Raw genomic sequence first — 27,395 nt, forward strand, 5'->3', positions numbered from 1 at the left:
GGAGACTGGATGGATGGAAAGAAGGAAAGATAAAGGAAAAGGAGGAAGCCAGGGAGGAGGGAGAGGGAGCAAAGGGAGGGAAGTGGGGGAGGAAGGGAGAAAAGAAACTTAACTTGTTTACTTGGACTGATTGAGCACTCACAATATGCTAGGCACTGAATTGAACATGCAAGAGATAAGAGTGCTGCCTTCTGAAGCCCTACAATTCCATGTGCCATGATTCATAAGGCACAATATGAATAACGGTATTCTAGGGCAATCCTCTATTGTTAAAATGCTTGAGCCATAAAAAGTGCAGGCAATGTACAGGACACCTCTGATCCACATTTGCAGGTGGCTTTTGTAAGTCTTAATATCTATAGATTCTATGAGAAGTTGACATTTGGGTCAATGTTTCAACTCCAGAATAATATTGAAAACTCAAGGAATTCCTGCAGGGATAAAGGCAAATAAATGGTAAGCTAGAAAGTGGTGATGTTGATGAGAGAAAAAAATCTACTCATCCCCACTTTTCCTACATTGCCCCCACACACCCCTACTCCCAGCCAGGGAAGTCTGTGCCACTGTTAGAAGGCTAATTCCTCCATCTGGTAGTTTTGAGTAGCTGAGGTTTTAAAAATGCTTAGGGGAGGGTATAGCATGAATGTACTGACTATTTCCTTGTATGACAATGGGACAGTATCTGAAATTGGGCCTCTCATGAATAATCAGAAAAGTGGTGGACCTGCAGTATTGGAATACTGTAGTGCAGCTTGTCACACTGCCAGGAGGTGTGATGGGGGATGGGAATTGCTTGATTGTGGATTAAAGAAACTAGAGCCCCTATCCCACTGCTTGGACAGGAAAGACTTTCTGACAGTTACTTGTTTAGCTAAAACTGGCATGAATTAGAGGAACAATTGTAACAGTTACATAAAAATTCCAAATAGCCCTTCTGAGTAGATATGCACACATTTAGAAAATGCATAACAAATGACATATAGTGAAAATGTAAACAAGCCGTTTAATAACATTTTAATGCTTGATTCTGATCTCTTAATTAAAATGTGCATAAAAGAAAACAATGGTGGAACATCTGTGTGTGTTATGGGGATAGCAGGATTTATGCTGCACCCTGGGCTTTTTTGTTTCCTTCTCAGTATGTGTGAGTGTGGGAAGGTTTCCTCTTTGAGGCAAGGCTACCCTTACCCTTTGGAGACCCAGAGCGTCTGTGTTCCCACCCACCTTCTCTTGGCTGTAGTTGTCTCCCCTTTTCTTTCCTCTTACATTAAATACTGTATGGCCTGTTCTCTGCAAAATTAAACCGCTCTCATTTGATCTGAAAACCACTCTTCACTCCACCCCTATAACCTGAAACCCTGACCTAACCCTGACTCACCCTCCTTATCTCAGCAGATGTCCACAGCATTACCTAATGTTTTTGGACTGAGTGAATGATCTCAAAAAGCTTTGGGGAAAGCACGGGCCTTTGTGTCTGTGACCTTGCAGTAGTTATTACTCAGCTGGACACTATGGGTTTTAGATGTTAAAGACAGAAATTCCACTCAACATTGCTGGTGATTTTTAAAAAATTCTTATTCATTTGGGGGACATGTTTCTGAGTTTCATTTTGCCCAATCGTTAAATGAGAGCACCAGCAATCATGAAAGTTGAAGTTATTAAGTGCTTTAAGATCTTCCAGTGGAAATGTTACATCATACTATGCTTTTATTTTTATCATTGTTTCAAACATACCTGATTACCCAAAAGTTTGCCTTTGATTAGACCAGCATATGAAGTACCTCATATCGTCTTTTGCTCCCAGAAGAGTTCTGTATCATTTATACAGAAAGTCACTGCCAAAAGGCCTTCTTAAACATAATAACTTTTTAAAATTTATTTTTATTGCTGAGAGTATTACAGATGTCCCCTATTCCCCCTTCGCCCCCCTCCACTCAGCTCCCACTCCACCTCAGGCCTTTACTGCACTATAGTCTGTGTCTATGGGCTATGCATATGTGCATACACTTTCTTTGATTAATCTCTTCCTGTCCATCCTCCCCCTTCCCTCTGAGATCTGGCAGAGATATGGAAGAATGGAACAGAGTGACATAATTTAATGGCCCCTTTATGAGGGGGACATCTCTGGGACTATCACCAATCCTCAAAATGTTTCTGTAAAATATGTGATTCTATTCTTCTATTTCACAGGTGTTGCTTAAATCTATATTATTAATAAGTGGAAAACCTGAGATTCACACTCAAGTCAACTTTTTTCTCTCCAAGCTATAATCTATGCAGAGTATCAGGCCCTGTCCCATGATGGCTCCCATTTCCAGTAGCTAGAAGGTGTTCTGAAAGAGAGTTAAGTAAAATGTAACCTGTTTGTGACAAGTATCTGAAACTTGTTTTTATAACATCGATTCAATTCACAAATCAAGAGTAATTATCAATATGTCACAAATCAAGAGCTGTGTGTATGGATCAGTGTGATTTCTGTACCTTGGTTTATGGATGTGGAATGCCCTGGGGAGTTTCACAAATCCACATGGCACCTCTAGCACGGGGTTCTGTGTGAGTTGTACAAAGTATACAACTTCTGTATGTTCTGTGTTAGAATAGCTCACAGCTAGTGGCTATCTGAGGAAATTTGTATAAAATTACCTTATCATATGTAGTAGCTTCTTCTCTGAATATGTTCTTAGCACTTGGGTTGCAGTTGGAATACCAATTTTTAGTTATGGCTTTTATTTTTCAAAGATGCTGGTTTTTGGAAGTGTTGGCCCCAAAGATGAAGAAGAATAGAAGCCGTGGTTCTTTCCTTTTTCTATTCTCCCTTTTCCTTCTTGTGCCTCTGTTTCCCATGTGATTCCGTTTTATCAGTTTGCTGTAACCCTTTGATGAAAACAAAACAAAACAAAACATAAAATGTTCAGACTAAAAGTTATTAGGACCTTCAATTCCATAAGACAACCTTGGGATTATTTTTGGCCTGATTTTGCATATTTCAGTTTTCTAGTTCAGGATACAGGCTGTACGCTGGGGATGTGTAAGTTACACCTGTTCCACTCCCCTTTCTTATTTTCTCAGTTTGAGAGAATCTCTCCTTTAGGTTTGTGATACATCCTAAAACAGACCAGTTACTAGGTTCATGTGATGGTTAGGCTGTGGTGGTGGTGGGAATTCCTGGGACATTCGGATGTGTATAAAGGAAAATATCATGATCTAGTGGGGAAAACCTGGGCCTTGGAGTAGCCCAGGAGCTCAACTCTTCTTACTAGCTGTGTAGCTCTAGGTGATTTATTTTAGCAAGCCTCAGATTTTTCCCCCTGCAAAATGGACATGAAAAATAATGCCTACTTTGTATTGTGCAGAATGAGATAGTACATGTAAAACATTTAGAGCAGTGCCTGACCCTCAGTAAATGTTGGTTGCCTCATTTCATGCAGTAAAGAAAGGAAAACATAGGAAAGAGTTGAAATTAGACGATGATAATGGGTTTGAGGAAAAAACCATTTCAATTCAGCATAGCAAAGAGAGTGTCTAGAAAGCAGGGATATAGGTTCTGCTTCTAGCTCTGCCACAAGTAAAACGTTTGCTCTTAGCCTCGCAGTGTCTGTGTTCTCATCTTTGAAATGACTGAGTTGGAATGCATGATCTCTGTTTAGTCATATAGTTTTGCCTTTGGAAGGTTTTTCTCTTTCCAAGATACTAGTAGTCACAGAAATGTGTAAGTCTCAGAGTCCAACAGCCACATATCATAAACAGGCCTGTTGTTAAGATGCACTTTTCTCTGTACAACTGTTTACATGTACATTTATGGTTTTTGTATATTTGTCATGTGTCTGAGTATTTATGCACCTGCCTACTTGTTAAAGCAAGAACACTCGCATGCATTCATACATTTTTGTGGGTATGTGTATTTATATATAACCTATATATATGGTATGTGTGTGTATATATAAACATATGTCTCTGTGTATGAGAAACAGATGCACTGTAAGCAGATAAATATAGATTCTAATAGAAGCAAATCATATAAATATAGACATTATATAGAGTGAAAGCAAACAGATCAGCACCATTTCATTAGAACTTGCAGTCTTTGTAGTAAAATAGTTGAAAATCAGTGACTGACATTGAAAATATTGACTGAATGACACTGTCAGATCAGAGGGCATGGTAGTAAGGTAAGAAAATATCCTTTCTCTTGACTTTGAGAAACAATTAACAGGAAAATATATTACTCTTAATTATTTTGATTCATGAAATCTTTCAGATGATGTGTAGTGTGATATATAGATATGTTGCCCTCCATAAACATACTACCAGATAACAAAAAGTAATACCCAGAAGAATACCTGTTCCAGTCCCAGATAGGATTTTACAAAGGAGACAAGATGACTTTTATTTGCAGGCTGGGATTGGCAGCTTTTTCCTCTTTCTAGGTGTGGACAGATGAATTGGATTCATTCTACTCTATTTTTTACAAGCCCACTGAAGTCTTTAAGGAAACCCTCCTGAAGGAGGTGTCTTGAAGCACAAGGCCAAAGTCACCATTTTAAAGTTATTTTTGTGAGTGTGCTGTGTGAGTAAAACTGGGCTTCCATCTGCTACTTTCATGTCACTGTTCTCACCAGTCAAAATAATTGGTGGTGAGATTTTTGCTTTATTTTGTTTTGTTTTAGTGAGGAAGGTATTGTGAGTTAATTTCAGCAGGTTCAAGTTAAATGTGTCAATGTTTTTGAATGTTCCAAGTTATATCTCAGTCACTTTCTTAAACACTGTATGACAAGAAAGAGTAGTTCCATGTATCCCACAAATCTCATCTGTTTCTCTAAACAGATTGCATCTTTTGTTCAGCTTGTTGCAAGAACACCCCAGGAAGCTAAAATTTGAAGAAAGCTCCTGAAATTGTGGAGATACAAAGTCTGCTTTTGTCTAATTCCAGAAAACTGCCGAATTTGTTGCTGTTGCTTTTTCTGTTGTTTAGATTACTATTGCTCTTCCTTGTAAAGATGTGAAAAAGGAAACCAGGAAGATGTTCAGTTCTCTCCTTTTTTTGTGCTTCTTTGAACCTTATTAGTGTTTCTTCCTGCTCACAATCAAGTTCAGACTTGAGGAAGAGAAGGAAGTAAGGACAAAGCAATAGGACTGTTATAAGTTGTGGGATAAATTAGTGCTGCCTAGAGAACTGTGAATTTTTCCTTTCAAATGTGTTTGACTGCTATTACTTCGTTGTTAAGTTTTTCAGAAAATTATTACTTTAAACATTATTTTAAAAAGTGTCCCAATGGCCCTAGCCAGTTTCACTCAACGGATAGAGCAATGGCCCATGGGCTGAAAGGTCCCACATTTGATTCCAGTCAAGGCATGTACCTGATTTGCAGGTTCAATACTGCTCTGCTCAGGGCATGTGTCAGAGGCAACCAATCAGTGTCTATTTCTCATATTGATGTTTCTCTCTGTGTGTCTCTCTTCCTTCCTCCAACCCCCATCTAAATATCAATGGAAAAAATATCTTCAGGTGAGGATTAATATAAAAAGAAAAAGTATCCTAGTGATCTTATGAATAGTACACACACACCCACACACACACACACCCACACGCACACGCACACAGAGGCACACAATAATAAAGTTGTAAAATACTTATTCCAAAAAAATTGAATTGTATGAAGAAATGGACTATACTTTTCATTTTACAAATTATTTTGAAAGAATGTTCCATAGCAATGTGTAAAGTTGGTAAACTAAAACACTTCAAACCATAGACTCTTCAAAACTGTTGCTATTTACCTGATGAGTTCTAATGTTATCTTCAACAAGTGTTAATTTATACGATTATTATAAAATATCTGCATATAAAAGAGTCAATACCCATTTGCCAAATTAATATAAAAAACCTTTTTATCATTATATACACACACACATACACACACACACAAATTCTAGACTTAAATTAGTATGACCTATTTAGCTTAAGAAATATTTTAGGATTAAAATTCTCAGGGAGGTTATGCATACACACACACACATTCCCCTTTTCTTGTTCTTTGTTTCTTTTCTTTTTTCCTGCCTTAACATATTTATTGTTTAGAATTTTGTCAAGTACTTTATAGTAATTATCAAAAATGTTTGCAAAAATATTGTATACACACACACACACACACATACACACATATTAATGTAATATATAAGTAGTTTGATTTTATGTGTATTATATTTTTTAAACTTTAATTTAGTATCAATCTTTAAAGGAATTTTTATAAACTCTCATGTATCTGATCTGATTTAAACTCTCATGTATCTCATATGACTTAAAAGTTCCTGTGAGATTGTACATTTCCTTATCTATGTGACAAAGAACATTTTCCAAGTATGCATTTAGAAAATAGGAATTTATCAGAGCCAAGAACAAAGTAAGAACCTGTTTCTCTTTAGGAGTCATTTACCCTCCCCAATTCTACCAGAGCATGCGGTAACTCTCATTATTGTCATGGAGAATTTTTTTTTATTGCTTGATTGCTATATATATATATATATATATATATATATATATATCCAGAGATCATAATAATCTGGCCACTCAGTGTATACCAAAGGCCTATTTATTGTATAATACTGAATTTAATTTTTTTCTTCATGATTTCTGAGGATCTCAAAGCACATTAATAAGAAAATTATTTTGTGAGGAGGATTAATAAATAAAAATGGGAGAAACAGATAAAAAATGAGAGAGAGGGAAGAATTTGAAGTCAGGAATGGGCAAACATGAGGTAGAAACAGAAAAAGTGATTCTCCTCACACATCCAAAAAATGGGAGAAGGAAGGACAAGAGGAGAAAGAGACTTGGATTAATGATAAAAAATTTGGCAGAAGATAGCTCTGAGGTAAACATTTTACATGACATAAGGATTCTTTATCTTATAAAATAATCTTTTGAAATATTTCTCTGTATTATTTAAAATGGGATTCAATTTATACAACTTTCATGTATTCTATGTTGTGGAGAAATGATTTGTGAGCTTTAAATACTAGTCCTCAATCTGTCCCAAAATATATACCTTTGTGAAAATTACCTTCTGAACTTCAGAATATTCATTTATAAAATGAGGCTAGGCAAGAATCTATGAAATAGTTAAGATTTGGAATCAGCCTAAATGCCCATAGCAGATGAATAGATTAGAAAACTGTGGTACATCTACACAATGGAATATTACCCTGATATAAAAAAGATTCTCTCCCATTACTAAATGTGTACATTCTTAGTCTTTTTGTAAAGATGAATTATGTTGATATCCCATGATTTTTCCTTTAGGATGTGTCCAGAAAATGAAAATGGGCTTTACTACACCCAAGAGTGAAATGAAAATAGTCAAAAAAAAAAAAAAAATACTGGTGGACATGAACACAAAACTTTGCTGATGTTATTTGTATTATAATTTTACTAGGGGCCCAGTGCACGAAATTCATAGACTGGAGAGGGGCCTGCCCCCTTTCACATACTGGGAACCCTCAGGGGATGTCCTACTGATGGTTTAGGCCCGCTCCCAACACAGTCTGGCCTCCTTTTGTGGGAGGTGACAAGGCTGATCAGGGGGAGGCGAAAGCCCCATCACCCTGTTGCTGCAGCCACTGCCAGTCACCGCAGCTGCCAAGGTGTTTTCATCAACATGGATTCCAGTCCCTTCACCATGAAAAAATGAAACTTTCTTTAAGCATTTTCAAGATGTGCCTTTCATAGGATATGACATTTCTTTCTTTATTTTTCTTTTTGTCCTCACCTGAGGATATGTTTCCATTGATTTTTTTTCCCCTTCCATCCGACCCTAGGCTCAGCCCCATCCCAAGCCTAAAGTCTCTACCCCACGCTTTAGGCTTGGAAAAGGGGACCCTCCCCTCCGGTTGAGCCTGCAATCCAATCGGAGGTGCCAGGGAGCCTTGAAGGGGTCGAGCCTGCAATTGGAGGTGCTGGGGAGTCTCCTTCCCAAGCCTAAAGCCTCCGCCTGATGGCCGGATGGGAGTGACTTGGGTGCTGAGGAGGTTCCCAGGACCCAGGTATGTATGCAAATTAACCGCCATCTTTGTTGAGTTATTTTTGCATACTCCACTCAGATTGGCTGTGGGCATAGCAAATGTACGGTCAATTTACATGTTTCTCTTAGGTTAGATTTAAGCCTTTTCCCTAATAAAATGAAACTGAGGTAAACTGATCCCCAAACAACTGATACTTCCTCTCTACCATGATTTTGTGTCTACAGCCTAAGTCCAGCCTACAATTTCCTGTGAACAACTGGAATATATATTTTTGAGGCTTTTCTACAGAAATGTGTATCCCATAATAATTTTACTGTTTCAACAAATATTTGCTGAGCATAGAGCATATGCCAAACACTGTAGTACATGTTATGTCTAAACCATAGGCACATGGCCAATCAGTCATTAAAGCATTACTGACAAAGGGTGGAGTAGGCATCTTTTTAATATTTTCTGAACTAAAATGGGTGAAAAGACATCTTGGATGACCAGAAATTAAACCCTATATTTTTGTTCTTTCCTGTAACTGACCTCCTGTGATTTTCCCAGTCACTATTTTACAAACCCACACCTGGGAAGGAAACAAGCTCCCTCTCTTGCTCTGTAGCTGGCTGCTAATATGATAGTTCCTATTTCTCTTCCTCACCTCAGTGGTTGTTTTCAGCCGTAGGAGGGCACTCAGGTACAGGAAGGTCCTGTGCACAGCAGCAGAATCAACTTCACCCTTATAATCTGGCCTACGCTGTGGAACTGGGTGCATGGCAAGGGAAGCACTGAGCAGCCTCGGGAACTGGAAATATCTATAATCACCCAGTATAAAGTTAAGGCTTAAGTGTTCTCCATAGGCATAATTTAAGAAGTTATTTAAATTTCTCTTACAAATATTGTTTATTAGTTTAGGATATTTACTCATTTCTCTATCATTATCTTATATTGGGCTGTTCTATGTAACCAATATGTGGCATTTCTTCTTTCAAGGCAAAATAGTGACCTATTTCAATATTTCTAGATTAATTCTTTGTGCATTTTTTAAGGAAATGGGTAAAATAGGGCATATTGTTCTTTACCCTGATGTGTGCCTTGCAAAACAATAAGTGTGACTTGGTAAACTAGTTGAACCATACCATTGGCTCTTACAGATACATATTTATAAATGTAGAGAGAATTATTATATGGAGAAGTCTGATAGGTTAATGGAATTACTATCAAGTACTTTGACATATTAGTATTTTCAGACATTTACCTGCCAGTAATCCTCATCCTATCTAATAAAGGAGGAATATGCTAATTGACCCTCACACTGTCACAAATATGGAGGCACCCACAGCCAATAAGGAGGGACTGTGTTAATGATTGCCCCGCCCTCAAAAATGGCAGCACCCACAGCCAGTAAGGAGGGAATATGCTAATTAACTACCCCACCCTCAAAGATGGCGGCACCCAGTCCCCTCAGCCCTACCAGGGTGGCAGGAGTGTGGCAAGGTGGGGCCTGACTCCAGGTGTTCCCGGCTGCTTCATGTACCTGCCTCCAGAGTCCCCCAATCACCTCAGCCCCCCAGCCTTAGGTGCAGGCAAGCCTCAGATGGCAGCTGCCCAGCTGCCCAGGGCCGGCTGAGGCTCAGCTAACCAAGGCCAGCAGAGATGTGATGGAGTGTTGCCTTCCCCTTATTGCTGGATCACCTCCCACCCCTGAGGGCTCCCGGACTATGAGGGAGGCAGGCCAGGCTGAGAGACCCTCCCCTCCAGTGCATGAATTTTCATGCACCAGGTCTATACTTAGATATAAGATTAGACTATTGGGGTCACTAGCTCAAACCCATATATCTAAGACCTGAACTATAACAAGAAATCAGAGCTAAAGGAATGAATGAAACTATTCCAGGCATTAGTATTGTTTGTATAAATGAGCTCTTTCTCTCTCCTCTCTGTTCTTCATTTTATCTCTCCTTGTTCCTTTCTTCTTTTTCCTTCCTCCCCCTTCCACTCCTTTCTTTTCAGTGTTCTGAATTCATTAGATGGCATAGTGTAAATCAATAGTAAATGCTAACCGCCTACTCTGCACTCAGTTATGCAACATCACATAACCAATACCCAGAGACAAAAAGGGAAAAAGCTCACACAGCCTTTACATTCAAACATTCTTGCATAATTTTACTTTTCCACAGCCAAAAAAAAAAAAAAAAAAAAAAAGGAAATAACAGATGGGAAGATTTACAGGTTTTTTCCCCTCCTTTTCTCAGACTGTTGAAAGGGAGTTAGTTAATATCCATGGCCATTTCTAGTTGCCCTAGGCTGCAGCAAAACATCCCATAATTGCCAGTGCCTTAACTGGCTTCAAAACAGGCATTTGTAACCCTCCATGACATGGTACATTTTCCAGGTCATATAAGACTAAAATTATTCTGAGGTGTTTAATGCTGACTTGGTTTTTACTTATTTTATGAAAAATCAACATCATTTAAAATATGAAATGAATTTTAAAATAGAAAGAGGATAAGGAAGACAGCTGTGTGTGTATGTGTTTTCATTTGAAATGTATCCTGATGTAACATTTATGTAAAAACGCAGGTTATATAAACCCTGTCTTTGGGGGCTGTACAAAGCTCTAATATTTTGATTTGTTTTTCCTCCTGACAAAGCATATTCAAACCCAAAGTCATAATTAAAGAGGAAACATCTAGATGCTATAGAGACATTTAATTCCTATAGACTCCATCCCCTAAGCAGTAGTTCAGTTGAAGAGACTGTAGTTTCTAGAGTTCTCATTTAGAACTTTCTGTCACACAATTCCCTGGAACACCGTTTGATTCATTGTACTGCTTTTAAGTCCCATCTGTATAATAAACATTGTTATCTCTCTCTCTTTGTAGCCCTTTACTCCTTTCCCACACCCCCAACTTTTTCATTGAAGCAACTCCCTTCCCAGTTTAAATAGGAACACAGTGAGATTTGTATGAGATTGATCAGTCTTCCTTCTCAGGTTTAATATTTTGTTTTGCTTAACTGATGTCCTCTGGGAACCAAGGGAGGTTGGAGGAATTTTTAATTTTGTTTTGTTCTTTTTAGTTCTGCCTATAAATAGTTATAAAATGGATACAAAATTATCGAAAGCACAGCACTAGGCATTATTAGGAATCTGCTACGAGAAAGTTAGATTATTGTGTGAGCGGTGGTGATGGTGGGTGGTGATGGTGGTGTTGGTAGTTCTGATTGTTCTCAGTGCAATCAGCAAAGATGAAAACGCACAGGAGAGAGGACGGATCTGAGTAGGAACTATTGAGACTCTCCTCCTCCATGTATTTGGGATCAGTATCACTCCTTTAGGTCATACTTTACTTTTGGATGGTAAGGTCCTATGAAATTGGCTTATTTGATTTTACTGAAGGTAAGAGATGGTTTTCCTTTGCTTAAAAAAAAAAAAAAAAGTCAGATTCTTTCCTAGTTTGTTTAACTTTCTCTTAAGTGTTAGAATTTAGGATTCCTGTGTATGGAAAAATCTGGTGCATAAAGATAAAATTCAAAGCCAGGAGAGTATTTTTAGGTGTTTCAGGTTTTACTAGTACTGTCTGAATGTGTGGCTCTCTGTTAACAACTGCCTGATCAAGACCCTTAGGATTATCGTGTCTATTTCAGATGACATGGAGACATCTTTTGTTGTCTTAAATATGAATAATCACTAAGCTAGTGTATTTTGAAGTACTTTGTAAACACATTTTATTTCTGCTTTTCTTCCTAAAAAGAATCGATAGCTCAGAAAAATAATGAAAATTGGTTAGAATATTCTAGTCTTTAACCAGGAAATTATATTCTCAGGTATATTTTTTTCTAAGTATTTCTATACATGGATTATAACTAAATTTGGATTACAAATTGCAATTTTGTATGTATATTCCTGATATCAAAATAAATTCTAACCCATGTAAATGTATTTTTATAATATAATTTTAACATGTTTCATCATCTGAAATCAAGCACTTATTTTTGGATGTGTAGTTCTGTACATAGGAAGTCATTTAGAGTACCCTGGCTTTAAAATGGGTTGCCTGGATTTAAAAGAAAATTTAGGATTTAAAAGAAAATTTAGGATTTAAAAGAAAAACAGTAGTATTTTCTTGGTTGTCAAAAATAGGTGGAGATATCTGGTTATGAAAGAATAGAGGAAAATTTCTTTGAGTAAAACATCTTTGAGCATTTTTTCCTGCCCCAGTTTGTCAAAATAGCTTCCATTTTCATCTTGGTGGATTTTTAATCTCTCTCAAATATCCTTAGGACAAAATTGGCCTTTCAATAACCAATGGATGCCAGCAAATGCATTTCAGCCCCTGTTATCGATTGTAACCATGGCCCTGGGAACATACAGGATACTTGTGTCTTTTCATTTGCACTTTGGGATCCAGGGTTAAGAAGGACTGACAGGCCTAGACTTTCTATTTCCTGGCATGCAAGATTTTAGGGAGAGTTTTAAGTATTTTCCAATTTTTCAAAAATCCTTCACAACTATTTCAACCTTGCTTCGAGTTGCTGTTGGCAGTGGTAATAGATACTTTTAAATGTTGCAACAAGAACCTCAGTCACTGACTTACCCTCTCAAACAGAATCACTCTAGTTGTGCCTGGCACATAGTAGCTGCTTCACAGATATTTTACCATGTTTTGGTGAGCTGGTCTCTTCCCTCCTAGTGCTTATGCAGGTAAGCAGTAAGCCATGTGAGTAACCCCGGGTAATATGAAAGAGAATACAGAGCTATGCAAGCTTCAGAAATGGATAGATCGTTTTATAAGAAAGCCCTATTGTCCTGTCTCTGTCTTTGTAAAAGTAGTAAGTTGCAGAAGGTAATTTTATATAGAGGTCCTCTGTGCTGCATAGACCAGTGGATCATTTAAAAAGCATAATTTTTGGTAAGCTACTTTGGTGATTCTCATTATGTTTCATATGCAGATATATTAGGGACTTGTGATTCTGGGTCTCAAATAATTCCCTTTGCATTCTGCCACAGGGTCCTGTGAATCTTGGCTTTTCTCATTTTCTATGGTCACTTATATTTTAGACTTTTTATTTATATAAGTTTTAGGATAAAGACTATAGATACATTTCATATGGAGTTTTTCTTTCATATAGTGTTTCATTATTTATAGCACAATAATTTCTGACCTTTATGAATAAATTTTGGCTTAAATTAGTTATGCTGGTTATTATTAAGGCTTCACTCTGGTGGTGATGTTGGGGGTGGGAGGTGATCTCTGGTAAAAGCCACCTATGGCTTCTAAATTATACAGCAGTGAAAAGACAAGCATGTGGAGTTATTGACAGACTGCTGCTTGTTAGGCAAGCAATTTTTAAAATGCAGATTATATAATATTTGGGGATTTTGTTGCTCCACAGTAGAAGCTTTTTAAATGTTAATATGGGGTTTGTTTTGTTGCTCTGTGACTTAGCATAAAAGGTTTTGGTTTCAAAAGGTTTCAGTTCACTCATTCCTTTTGTGTTACAGGACTAGAAATATAATACTATACATTTACTCATGAAGGAGTATAAGACCAGTAACAAACAACTCATGAAGCCAGGGGTAAATAATCCATAGCTTGTTCTCCAACCACTGCCACAATATTTATATCCAGAACACAAGTAACAAACAACCAAAAACAAGGAAAAAACCGGTTTGTTTTTATTTATAAAATGTTTAGCCAAAAGTACAGTGAAGTTCAAATGGAGCTGCAAATCCTGGTGGTTCACAATGGTTTGATTTATTTTTTTAAACAGACCATGGATAATTAACCATAAAACATAATTTTCTCAACACAAGTCACAGTGAATTGCAGAAATGGGCAACAAGTCAGTCACAACCCTTAGAGCCCTTAAGCATGCAGGCAGTTACAGACGCCACTTTCTCATGCAGAGTTGTATTTTCAATCTCAAAGGGACACATCCTTTTCTTTATATAGTATCATCAAGTCAACTTCCCAAAGGGAGAAGCAAATGGGTTCTTTTCTATGAACACCATGTTGCCATATCTTTATTAAATACCTAGTATTTATGATTCTCTTTTCATTTCAGGATTTTTCACCATCACTGACTGAGTATTCCTCACAAGACATTGCTGCCTGGTAAGTCACTTCCATTATCTCTAAACGGCAGTCCAAAATATTGTAAAAAGAAGTAAAGGTGTGACGAGTCCACCACAAGTATAGCATTTGAGCAGAATATATTTTGACCTTGGTAGAGGGTATATATTTTATATCTTGTTTATTTATTTGAAATACCAGCATTTAGAATGGTGAGAAACTGACTCCAAGAACCTATTATCACAGATTTTGACAAACATTTTACAATGATTTTGCCACACAGAGGTAGAAGTACCCAAAGGATTTGTTTGGAAGACTCTCCAAAGATATACAGTACTAGTATAGTTTTGCAAAGGTGACACCTGTGTGGAAAGTGAGGGTGATGCGGTGAAGTTGGTGCTGACATTTCCCATGTGGAATATTAGATGCTTTGGCATTAAGCAAACAAACACAAAATCCCTCCGAACCTATTTTGTGATGCTTTTAAATACCTATTATTATTCTGTGACATGCTGCAAATGTGAAATGTGCTTGCTTCGTTTGGATCAATCTTAAATTCATACATGACTGCTATTATTTATGCACAGAGACAAACAGCAGGAGAACATGTCCTTTCGGAACTGAAATGCCTTCCTCCTGTCTTTAGCAGTATAGTAAAAGGACCCAAGATTAGGGCTACAAGTGAGCCTTAGTCTGAAACTTTGAGGTCTTTATGTCTTTTTGTGAAGTTTCTAAAAGGTTGGTTTTGTGGCCTTCTGGAATTGTGGAGATTTCAGTGCCTGAAAGGAGGGCACAGGTTAGGACTGAAGTTATATTGGTAGATCATCGTGTAGTCAGTCAGTCTGAAAGAGCTGAGTTTGCTGGAGCTTGACCTGCACTGAAATGCGCTGGTGAATACACTGGAATCGGAGGAGCAGGGAATGGGTGACTTGCCTGGCATCTTGCAGAATTCCTCCTGGCTCCAGCTTGGCCTGTTTAGTCATGAACATCATATTCATCCAAACCTTTAAAAGTTATACTCTTGACTTCACTTTATATGAATGTGCATAAAATGAGGAAAATAATCTCTTGGGATAATAAAGATAGCTTTCTAACAGGGACTTTCCACATCCATTGCACAGAATTCATAGTTGTCACACTATTACTGTCTCTAATTGTGTTGCACATCTATGTGCTTCTCTGAATTTGAAGGCCACAAGCCTTTAGGATTGTACCTCGCCCTCCCTCCACACTCCCACTCCCACTCCCTTTTTGTTGCACTGCCCAAAAAGAAACATATCAGAGCAAGTGTTAGCAGGTCAGGAAACAGGCTTATTTGGTAACTTTAATCTGTGGCTACCATTACATTCTTTGCTAAATGATCTCATCACAAAATGACCTGAATTTCACACTCTTTCTGGCTTGCAAAGAAGCTAGGTCCTCCCCTATTGCTATCCAACACACAGAAAGCCCTTTATGTTTCTGTGATCAGATAAATTTGGTACTGACGTTTCTTTTCCTGTGGGTGTACTTCCCTTGTAGGTATGAAGATTTAAACTCTCAGGGCAATGCTGTGTGTTTGCAGTTTCTCTGTTTTAGTAGATGAAAAGCTCCTTGGGAAAGGAGAGCACATCTTACCCACTAATGAATAAATATTTATTTTCATTTTAAAATGATACATGCTCATTAAAAATAATTTAGAAAAACACATAAGAGTAAAATGAAGAAAAATTAAAGCAATTATTTCTATAATTTAAATCCAATCATTAATAACCATTTGATATATTTATTTCCTTACTCTCATTTTCCCCTGAGGACGTATTTTTAAAAACACACTCTAATCATGCTTTCTATATCATTTTTTTTGTCTTGCTTTCAAAAGTTAACCTAAGAATTCTACATGTACATTACTGTTTTTATAAATATCATTTTAAATCAACATATACTATTCATGAAGAGGAATAGCTTACTTAACCTAAATGTCCAATAAGAGCATATTTTTGTTTTTGTCTTATTTTTTTACTTATTACATTTCCATAATATCTTGCATATAAAGAGTAAATGAATCAACCAATAAATAATGAGTAAATGAATGAATGTTCAAATTGGTATATATTTCTTAAATTTTTATTATGAAAAAATTTAAACACATTAATTTGTCTACATTGAACTCCAATCAATGTACCTATCACCCAGCTTGCACAATGATTAACTCTTGATCTATCATTTCCTATGCCTATCACTACTATGTTATGTTGAAGCACATCCCAGGCATCATAACCTTTAGTCCATCAATATTTCAGGCCCATCGGGACTCTTTAATATGTTAATGTTAAAAATGTTCAGATAAATAGTTGTAATCTTTGTATAAAGAGCATTTTTCTTCTGTGTATATTATCATATTTTCTGAAATGTAACAATTGATCATAAAATCTCATTAGTGTGTTTCATAATATTCTTCAGCATATCTGTAAGTCAAAGGGCAGTTTGTTTTACTAGAGAGACATTTCACAGATTTGGCTAGGTTTCCTGGAGGAACTATTATGTTGGGGAGAGGGGACACTTTCTTTACTTGATTTAAATTTAGGATGATAATGTGTAGCACTGATTATATTCATTATTAGATGTATGATGTGTTATCTGGAGCGAAAGGAAAACATAGTCTTCTACCACCAAGAAGTGAGTGTGGCTTCAGGTGACCCATACTAGAGAAATATGGTGAACTAACCTCAACCAAATGTAACACTGGATTTTAAAGTTTATAATTTTTAAAGATTTCTCAGTAGAAATGGAAGATTTCTTCCTAAGTGAGAACTTATGAAGTCTGATAAGGGAGGAATTATATATTAATAGTCTGGATAATTTTTTTAAGTGCTGTGTTTCAGAAGTGGAAGTGGAGGGAAATAGTGTATTGCAGGATAAAGGGCCTTCCCTATGTGCCTGTATGTATTGCTGTAGTTTTTCCTAAGAATATTTCAAGAACCCTCTATGAGCCAGAGCTCCACAGATGAGGAATGCTGTATGCAAGATAGGCTCTCCATAGAGACTCTAAAGTTGGGGTTTTGTTCTGACCTCTGTCTTTAAATTGTGGATCAGGGTCTCTCAGTCAGTAGCAGTTTGTTATCCAACAGGTGTATCTCACTCATCAGAAATTCAGGATGTGAATAACCGTGTAACATACTGCATCAGTATAAACTGAATTTATGTGTTACTCAGGTCTATTTAATCTTAGGAACACATTTTCCATTGGCCTCGAAAGTGAATAGCTAGAATATTGATGTGTCTAACCCTTAGGGAAGAAAAAAAAAGGAGCTTCTGCACCACACTAAATCTATAGAAAAATATGAGGTTTACTGTACAGGCACACACAAAATATTTCCAGCCAAATTTGGTAGAGACGCACACATGGGGGAAAAAAGAAAACAAAGAAATAACATAAGCAATAAACTATCCCAAGCAAACAGAAAGCATCTGTAAAATTTGCCATACTGGATGGTATAAACAATGCAAAATCTTTCTTTGTGTTTGTTTGTTTGTTTGTTTGTTTGTTTTTTGTCCTCTCGGCGTTCTGCTTCTCATTTACCCTGACCTGGCATTATCATAATTAAAAAACCCTCAAAGGTCAGGAATGAATCTAATGTTTGACATTGAGATAGGCATTCGAGGAAAAGATAGGTAGGAACTAGCCACTGTTATATTTTAAAGCTCTAAGGATATTTTACCATAACCTATAATATCCATATTTTAAAACAGGCAATCTTTCCATCATTAAGATTGATATTTATAACACAAAACTGAAATAAATACATGAGTCTTTACTTCTTCCTGTACTCTTTTCTTTTTTATTTTTTTAAAATATATTTTATTGATTTTTTACAGAGAGGAAGGGAGAGAGATAGAGAGCTAGAAACGTCGATGAGCAAGAAACATCGACCAGTTGCCTCTTGCACACCCCCTACCAGGGCTGTGCCCACAACCAAGGTACAGGCCATTGACCGGAATCAAACCCGGGATCTTTCAGTTCGCAGACCAATGCTCTACCACTGAGCCAAACCGGTTTCAGCTATTTTCTTACATGTGGTTTTGAATTATGTAGTTTATATAATATAAACCTAAAATATAAACTGCCTTTTAAAGAGAATAATAAGTTTACCCATGGTTCTTTCTAGCTAATGTATTCTACATTACACCCAAGTGAACTATCAATGCCTCATCACTATAATAGCTATACTACTAATAATAATTATTATTAATGACAGTATTAGCTTCTTGGGTATCGGTATGGCATTTCTTTGTGATTTTAGTCTTTGGATCTGGTGTTTGTACAATTGTTGTTACATTTGTGACCTTATGTATTCTCAAGCTACAAGACAACATTTCTTGGAATAAAGTAGTATTCCATATCTTATACCCCCCTTTCCCTCCCTAGTCAAGTTTAGAATCATGGTTGGATAATTCTCCTTATATAGAGCAGGGAATCCTTAGCATCATCATTAATACCACCATCAAGCCAAGATTTTCATTCTATATGTGAAGACACAGAAAATTGCAAAAGAAAAAATGGTTTATTCATATAATCACATCCATGTTCCATAAAGTTGGCGTATTTTCTGGATAAACTTTGTTGGACATGTGATACACCATCACATACAACTATTATAAAGATGGGAATTTTGGATTCTCTTACTGCGATAACTTTAATTATTCTGTTTCACCGGAAGTTGTGAGGGAAGAATGAAAGCACCACTCAAGGCAAAGCAATTCCATAAGATGATTTTGGAGCCAGCTCAGTAAGGTTTTACCTTGGAAATACTTTGCCCCCCTGCACTAGATATTGCGCAAAGGTTCTGGTATGAATAACATACTTTGGATATGGTCTTGTCTTTTGGGGACTGCTCCATTAGCAAACTATGCTAGGTTCCACAGGGAATTGGTTCTGTTTGTCCTATCCTACTCTATAGAATATTGTTAATGTGTTGTTGATATATACTTTTGGTCAAACATAATTTGCTTTCTGAGTTTTTGATTGCCACTCTGTAAATCAACCATATATTTGTGGTGAGGGGCTCTGTAACCTCTGAAAATACAAAGATTAAAGATTTTTATAATTCATTATTTAAAGGCATTTTAGTCCTTAACTCTTTCTTGCTCTTTGTGCACAAACAAGTTGATTAGTTAATTATGTCTTTGTTTATTTTTATTGTTGCTGTACACTTTACACATAAAATAGGAAAGACTGTAAGAGGTAATTACAATGGCAAAATTGTACTTTCTCTAACTGTTCTCGTTTTCTAATGTTTGATTGCATCAAGTCCTACACTCTAGAAGTGTGTTTTTGTTTTGCTAGAAAAATGATAGAGGAGGAAGATAAATGTGGTTCTACAAAGTGATGTCAAGTACAACTTGGTACAACTACAAATATCAATATTTCATTCAAATCCTATTCCTCTACTCCTGGAGGACTTTAATTTCTGGCCATCCTTTGATAATCAGGATCCAGAGTAAGGAAAAAAAAACAAAAACAAAAAAACAAAAAAAAAAAACTGAGACTACTTTTGAGACCCTTGGAGGTTTACTAATCTTTTATGAAGACATGATGCGTTGAGTGGATTCTTAGAACCCGAGTTAATTTGGGAATGGCTTATACAGCCCTGGGTAGAATCAGAATTCATAGTTTTCTGCAGATCAAATAAAAAACCCAGAGGGTTAGTGAATTTTTAAGATTTCCTACAGGTCATTTTTTCAACAAACTTTTGTCCATGCTTACTATGTGACAAGTAAATGTGAACCCATTAATTTTACTTTCTAACTCATTTTACTTATTTATTTAATTTTTTTAAAGCTAGGGCAGATCTCTTTTTAAATTGCTAAAGGCCTGATGCACATTTACATGTAACCAAAGTTCCGTCCCTTCCAGGAATTCTGGTTATCAACCAGTGATCTTGTCTTTTCTCATAGTTCGGCCTGTGGAGCCTGTCACTAGCAGTCAAATAAGGACAATTTTGCCATTCTCTCCTGCTGCTCTAATTTCTTTTTTAGTGCTGGTACAAGAATTTGTTATTCTTTATAATTCCCTTTGAAGTTAGAAATCCAAGGGGAATCTAAAACCGACCAGATGTTTCTGCTGCTGGAACAGGAAAAGAGTAAGGATTAAGTTTAACAAAAAAACTTAGACTCTAGGAAAGAAAAAATTCATTTCAGATGGAAATCATCTTTAAATCTCCTCATTTTCTACATATCTATTAGTTAATCTACATGTATTAATCTATTATAGAAAATATCATCTATTGATTTACTCTGGGTAAAATCTATAAATTTTGTGAACAAATGGACTCATGTTGTGGTTTGCTCAAGCCTATTACCCTTTTGGAGTTTTAGTTCTATTGCTCTTCATATTTTCCTCTCATGCTTTATAGTGAAGGTTTCTTATTGTCATTGCTGTTGTTGTTGAATGATCACTATCATGTCACTTCAGGCTGAGAGGCCCTTTCTGCCTACTATCCAAGAGAGGGATGTCAGTGCAGCCTGCAGTTAGGGATAGAAGGAAAGGAGAATTGCCAAAAATGCTTAGCCTTTATGGAGTACTGAACCTCTTTTGGAATATGTAAATCAAAACAAGAATAAGAATAATGAAGACCTTCAGAGGAAAAAAAAGAAAAAGAAAGAAAGAAGGAAGGAAGGAAGGAAGGAAGGAAGGAAGGAAGGAAGGAAGGAAGGAAGGAAGGAAGGAAGGAAGGAAGGAAGAAAGAAAGAAAGAAAGAAAGAAAGAAAGAAAGAAAGAAAGAAAGAAAGAAAGAAAGAAAGAAAGAAAACTTTTGTAGTCTTTCAAGGAATCAGCTTATGTCAGAGACGGCATGAATAAATAGGGTGTGATAAAGAGAAATTTAGCTATAGTGAAAGGCAAAAGAAAAAAGGGTGTGAGATGACATTTGTGGGGTTTCTCAGACTGTGTTTCCAAGGCTTCAGGCCCTTATACAAAAGGGAAGAATTATTAAAAATAAAATTGAGAAGTAGTGAGTTTAAGATGGGGGTATATGAAAACCCTAAACTCACCTCCTTCCATAGATACATCTTACATACACTGACATATAGAGAATTCCTCTTAAATTTCAACTTAGGGATGATAGAACAGCTTCTGAACAATAAATGAGAGAAGGACCACATGAAGGTAGGAGAGACCAAACAGGACAACCTTCACTACAGAATGATATAACTGAGACTCCCCTGTACGGATCTGCCTTCTCTGGGGCATAGTGATAAAACAGCAATTTAAGGGGCCCCTAGCAGATGATGACTAAGCTTATCATGGTTATCACTTTGTACATTACATAAAGGTATAATTACTATGCTGTATATCTTAAACATAATATTGTACACCAGCTATAATTTAAAAGATAAATAAAAAGTAAAGGGTACTCAGACTATATGTGAAAAGGATCCGTTTATTAACCCCAAAGCATGTGCTAAATAGGTGAGGAAATACAGCAATTTTCTGGAAACTCTCTAGGATCAGAAGTGTCAGGGAGCAATAATGTTTACATTCACTTTCCACCTATACAGTGAGGAGTGGGATCTTGATCAAAGCAGTCTATCCAGTCTACAAAGCTGCCACATTTTGTCTTGGGCCACCTTGGCCAGCATCCACCCCCTCTCCAGCCAGCCAGCCTGTTGGGGTGTACTCAGACTATGTGCCCTGGGAAACCTCAGATTTTGACTGTCCCAGATTTCCCCATTTGACCTGCCAAAATATCCTCAGAGACATGAACCCTGGGACACCACACCCAGCACTCACTTCTTAGCCAGTTGATCTGTCATTGTACCCTTGTCATTGCACATACAGTTTACACAGACATTGCTCTTATACAAAACACCCTTTTAAGATCATGAAGGATAGCTGTTCTATCTAATTTATAGGGGGGGGGGGAATAAAGGCAAACAAAATGTAGAGATAAAGAAATATGTTCCAAATGAAAGAATAACTCCCTACCCCCAAGAAAATCCTTCAGTGAAATAGAGAAAAGTAAAAATAAAAAAATTAAAGTAATAGTCAAAAGGATGCTCATTGAAAGTGGGAAAAGAAAAGAATAGAATAGGATAAGTGACAATTACAACAAAATGTTAGAAAATATTAAAAACAAACCAATCAGAGCTGAAGAATAAATACAGTAATTGAAGTGGAAAAAAAAAATGCACTACAGGTAATCACATTAGATCACTTAATTCAGAAGATTGGATTAGTTATCCAAAAAGGAGAACAATTGAAATCACCTAATCAGAACAACAAAAAGTAAAAACAATTGAAAAAAAATGATAGTGTAAAGGCCCTTTGGGACAACATCAAGAATGCTAACATTTGAATTATAGGAGTTCTGGAAGAAGAGAAAGGAAGGGTCAGACAATATTTCAAAAATACTGAAAACTTTCCTTACTTGGGGAAGGAAACATATACTTAGGTTCAGAAAGCACAGAATACCACACAAGATGAACCCAAAGCGATCCAAACCAAGACATAGTATAACTGAAGTTGAAAAAGTAAAGATAAAAAATATATATATGTTGAAGGCAGCTAGTGAAAAACAATTAGTCAAATTCAATAGAAACCCCATAAGTTCATCATTTGATTTCTCTCTTTTTTTAAAAAAAAATATATTTTATTGATTTTTACAGAGAGGAAGGGAGAGAGAGAGAGAGAGCTAGAAACGTCGATGAGAGAGAAACATCGACCAGCTGCCTCCTACGCACCCCTCATCGGGGATGTGCCTGCAACCAATGTACATGCCCTTGACCAGAATCGAACCTGGGACCTTTCAGTCCGCAGACCGACGTTCTACCACTGAGCCAAACCGGTTTCGGCTGATTTCTCAACAGAAACTTTATAGGCCAGAAGGGAATGGCAGGAATATTTAAATTATTAAAAAGAAATAATCTATAACCAATAATATTTTATCCAGTGAGACTGTTACTTAGAATTGAAGAAGAGATAGAGTTTTCTAGACAAGCAAAAACTAAAGCACTTTATTACCAGTAAACAGGCTTTTCAAAAAGTGTTAAAGGGTCTTTAATCAGAAAAGAAAAGATCATAACCATAAATTTGAAAATATTTGAAAGAAAAAACCTCACTGATAAAGGCAAATATATAGTAAAGGCAGTGGATCAGCCTCTAAAAAAATTAATGTGAAGCTTTATCTATAACAGACAATATTGACTATAACTACAATAAGTAGAGGATTTACAAAACAAAAAAGATCTAAAATATAATTTGATATATATAACTATTTTGGTAGCTAAAACCAAAAACCTATAAAAGGTAACATAACACTAAAGAAAACCAGCATAGCACAAAGAAAGAGGCCAAGAGCAAAAGAAAGGAATAGAGAAAAACTTTAAAAACTAGTCCCCCAAAAATGAACAAAATGGTAATAAATATATACCTATCAATAATTACTTTACATGTAAGTAGACTGAATGCTCTAATCAAAATCTACTAAAAAATAAAATTATAGACCATTATACCTGACAAATATAAATACAGTCTCAACAAAGTGTTACCAAACAAAATTTAACAATACATTGAAAGGATCATATACTATGATCAGTTGGTGTTTATTCCAGGGATATAAGGATGGCTCAATATCCATGAATCAATCAATGTGATCTACCACATTAACACAACTAAAGATAGAAATCATATGATTATCATATTAGATGCAGGAAGAGCATTTGACAAAATGCAACATTCATTGATGATTTTTAAAAACTCTCAACAAAGAGTGTATAGAGGGAATGTACATCAATATAATAAAGACTGTGTATGACAAATGCAATTAACATCTTACTCTATGGTAAAAAGCTAAAAGCTTTTCCTCTGAGGTCAGGAACAAGACAAGGATGCCCACTCTCACCACTTTTATTAGCATAGTTTTGAAAGTCTTAATCACAGCAATCAGAAAAGGAAAGAAACAAAAGGCATTTAAATTGAAAAGGATGAAGTAAAACTGTCACTATTTGCAGGTGACATCATACATATGTAGAAAACCATAAAGACTTCGTACAAAAAACTATTAGAACTAATTAATTTAGAAAAGCTTCAGGATACAAATTTATTATATGTGTTTTTATAAGCTAATAACCAACTATCACAAAGATAAATTATTATCTATGTTTTTATAGAGTAATAACCAATTATCACAAAGAGAACTTAAGAAAACAATCCCATTTTCAAGTGCATCAAAAAGAATAAAATACTTAGGGATATATTTAACCAAAGAGATGAAAGACCCATACTCTGAAAATAATAAAACATTGTTGAAAGAATCTGAAGATAACACAAATAAATGGAAGGTTATTCTATGCTAGTGAGCTGGAAGGATTAATATTGTTCAAATGTCCATAATACCAAAGCAATCTAGAGATTTAATGCAATCTCTATGAAAATAGCAAAGAACTAGAACAAATAATCCCCAAATTTTTAAAGAACCACAAATACCTTGAATAGCCCAAGTAATCTTGAGAATGAATAAAGTTGAAGGTATTGCATTCCCTAATTCCAGAAGATATACAAAACTATACTAATCAAAACAGTATGGTATTAGCACAAAAACAGAGACATAAAGAAATGGTACAGAGTAGAGTGCACAGAAAAAAATTGACATTCAGATAGTTTATAAATCTACTAGAGACGTGGTACATGAAATTTGTGCACAGTTAGGGGGTTCCTAGGCCTGAGTTGATCAGGGCCTTCCTTCCCCCAACTGCCAGCTGCCTGACAGGGCCTTCCTTCATTCCACACTTTCCCCTGGTGGTCAGCACTTTTTATAGTGGGCAGTCAGACTCCTTGTTGGTAGAACTCCCGAGGGAACAATTTGCATGTTAGCCTTTTATTATATAGGATGACAAACAAAGGAAGAATATATCAAGGGGAAAAGACAGTATCTTCAGTAAATGGTTTTGGAAAAACTGGACAGACATCTAAAGAATGAAACTGAGCTACTTTATTACACTATATACAAATATTAACTCAAAATAGATTAAAAACTTAATGAAAACCTGAAACCACAGAATTCCTTAAAGAAACATAGGCAGTAAACTCTTTGACACCTGTCTTAGCAATATATTTTTTTATATGTTTCCCTGGGCAAAGGCAACAAAACTAAAAGTAAGCAAATGGGACTAAATCAAATTAGAAAGGTTTTTCATAGTGAAGGAAACCATCAACAAACAGAAAGACAAGGTACCCAGTGAGAACAGATTTTTGCAACTGATACATCCAATAAGGGGTTAACATCCAAAATATATAAAGAACTGATACTTCTCAATATCAGAGAAACCTGAATTTATGAAAAAATGGGCAGAGGACCTAAAGAGACATTTTTTCCAAAGAAGACATATAATGGACAATAGACATATGAAAAAATGCTCACATCACTAATCATCAGAGAAATTGAACTCAAAAGCACAATTAGCATCACCTGTCAAAGTAGTTATAAAAAAGTCAACACATAACAAGAGTTGACAAGGATGTAGAGAAAAATAAACCCTTGTCAACAGTGGAAGGACTACTAGTATAAATTGGTACAGCTGCAATGGAAAACAGTATGGAGGTTCCTCAAAAAAATTAAAAAAGAACTACCATACAACCTAGTAATTCTACTTCTGGATGTTTATCCCAAGAACTTGAAAACAATAATTCAAAAAGATATGTGCACCCATATGTTCATTGCAGCATTATTACAGTAGCTAAGATATGGAGGCAACTTAGTGTCAATTGACAGATGAATGGATAAAGAATATACATATATATACACACACACAGTAATAAAAGGGCACTATGCAAATTGGTCAGGACTCCCTCACAGTAATGACCAAAACAGCAGGCTGCGTGGGGTGACCAGGCTGCCTGGGGAGTTAGTGAGGGACGAGCAAACGACTGAATAGCAGGCTGTGTGGGGCGACCAGGCCAGCAGCGGGGACAGTTGAGGGCAACAGGCTGGCAGGGATGGGGAGGCAATTGGGGATGACCAGGCCAGCAGGTGGAGGCAGTTAGGGGTGACCAGGCCAGCAGAGGTGGGCACTTAGGGTCAATCAAGCTGGCAGGCAGAAGGGGTTAGGGGTGATCAGGCAGACAGTCAGGTAAGCAGTTAGGAGCCAGCAGTCCCAGATTGTGAGAGGGATGTCCGACTGCCGGTTTAGGCCCCATCCTTGGGATTGGGCTTAAATCGGCAGTTGGACATCTCCCAAAAGGTCCCAAATTGGATAGGGTGCAGGCTGGGCCGAGGGCCGCGCGCCCCCCCCCCCCCCCCATGCACAAATTTTTTGTGCACTGGGCCTCTAATATCTATATATATAAAGAACGAAGGTCCATAACATCCAAAACGACCTAAGGCTCAACTGAATGCCAGGCAGGGGTGGGTGGGGCAAGGCGGGTGAGGTTGTTAGCCTCTGGCCCTAGTAACCCACTGTCTCAGTGGGTGACTCCAGAAGGACCTAGCCCTCTCTTCTGTGGACCAGAGGCCCTTTTCCTGATACTATGTTCCCAGGATTTCTCAGACCCGTTTGTGAAAGTCAGGAAACCCTGTGTGTGGTCATCCCACCCTAGGGACTCCCAGGGCTGACAGCAAGGGTGGGCTTCTGTGGGGGTCCCTCTGTTATGCAATCCAGGGTCACTACATCCTAATGTTGACTCTGACAGGATTTGGGCTGGTCCTCTGCGTATTTGAGGTCCCACTTCCTATACCAAAGCCCCTGAGTCCCTGAAACCCAGATGCAGAAATTGCCTGTCATTGTCATCCCACTCTGGGGACTCCCAGGGCTTATAGCGGGGGAGGACCTCGGTATGGTTCCCCATCTTGTGGCATTCAGAATCCCATTACTGTTTCCTTGGGGTCCTCACCTTGAATCTGTCGGACTTGGGCCATTCCTCTGTGTATCTGAGATTCCATTCCTATATCAAAGCCCCCGAGTCCCTGAGACCCAGACGCAGAAATTGCCTGTTGTCGTCATCCAGCCCTGGGTGGGATGCTCTGTTCTAGGGTCCAGGGTCCCTCCCTCCTTGCTCATCTTCCAAACCTGAAGCCCTGGCAGGTCTTGGGATCCTCCCTCTGTTGACCCAAGGAAGACTCCTCGGATCAAGGCCTCACTGCCCTGAGTCCTCTGCAGGAAGTCAGTGTACATCACATCCGGTACCAAGCCCAGCAATTCCAAAGCCTGATGGCAGGAGCTGAGATGGATTCCATAGGGTCCTTTAGCCCTTTCTCTAATCCATACTTTGACAGGACCTGGGCCTCCTGTTCTCTATGAACCTGAGTCTGCAATCCTCAGACTAAGGGTCTGATTACC

The 27,395-nt window shown here is 37.2% G+C and overlaps 1 protein-coding gene across 22 annotated transcripts in view; it reads left to right on the forward strand.

The window, feature by feature from the left end:
- ZBTB20 (zinc finger and BTB domain containing 20) overlaps positions 1-27,395 on the forward strand; it is an 818,830-nt gene that overhangs the window by 406,096 nt on the left and 385,339 nt on the right. For all 22 annotated transcript variants that reach the window (XM_084873935.1, XM_084873937.1, XM_084873945.1 and 19 more), the window contains one exon: positions 14,074-14,123. The gene's annotated coding sequence lies outside the window, so the exon portion shown is untranslated. The remainder of the gene's footprint in view (positions 1-14,073; positions 14,124-27,395) is intronic.

This window comes from Pipistrellus hanaki (genome assembly GCF_964339955.1).
Source record: "Pipistrellus hanaki genome assembly, chromosome: 2".
Taxonomy (NCBI): domain Eukaryota; kingdom Metazoa; phylum Chordata; class Mammalia; order Chiroptera; family Vespertilionidae; genus Pipistrellus; species Pipistrellus hanaki.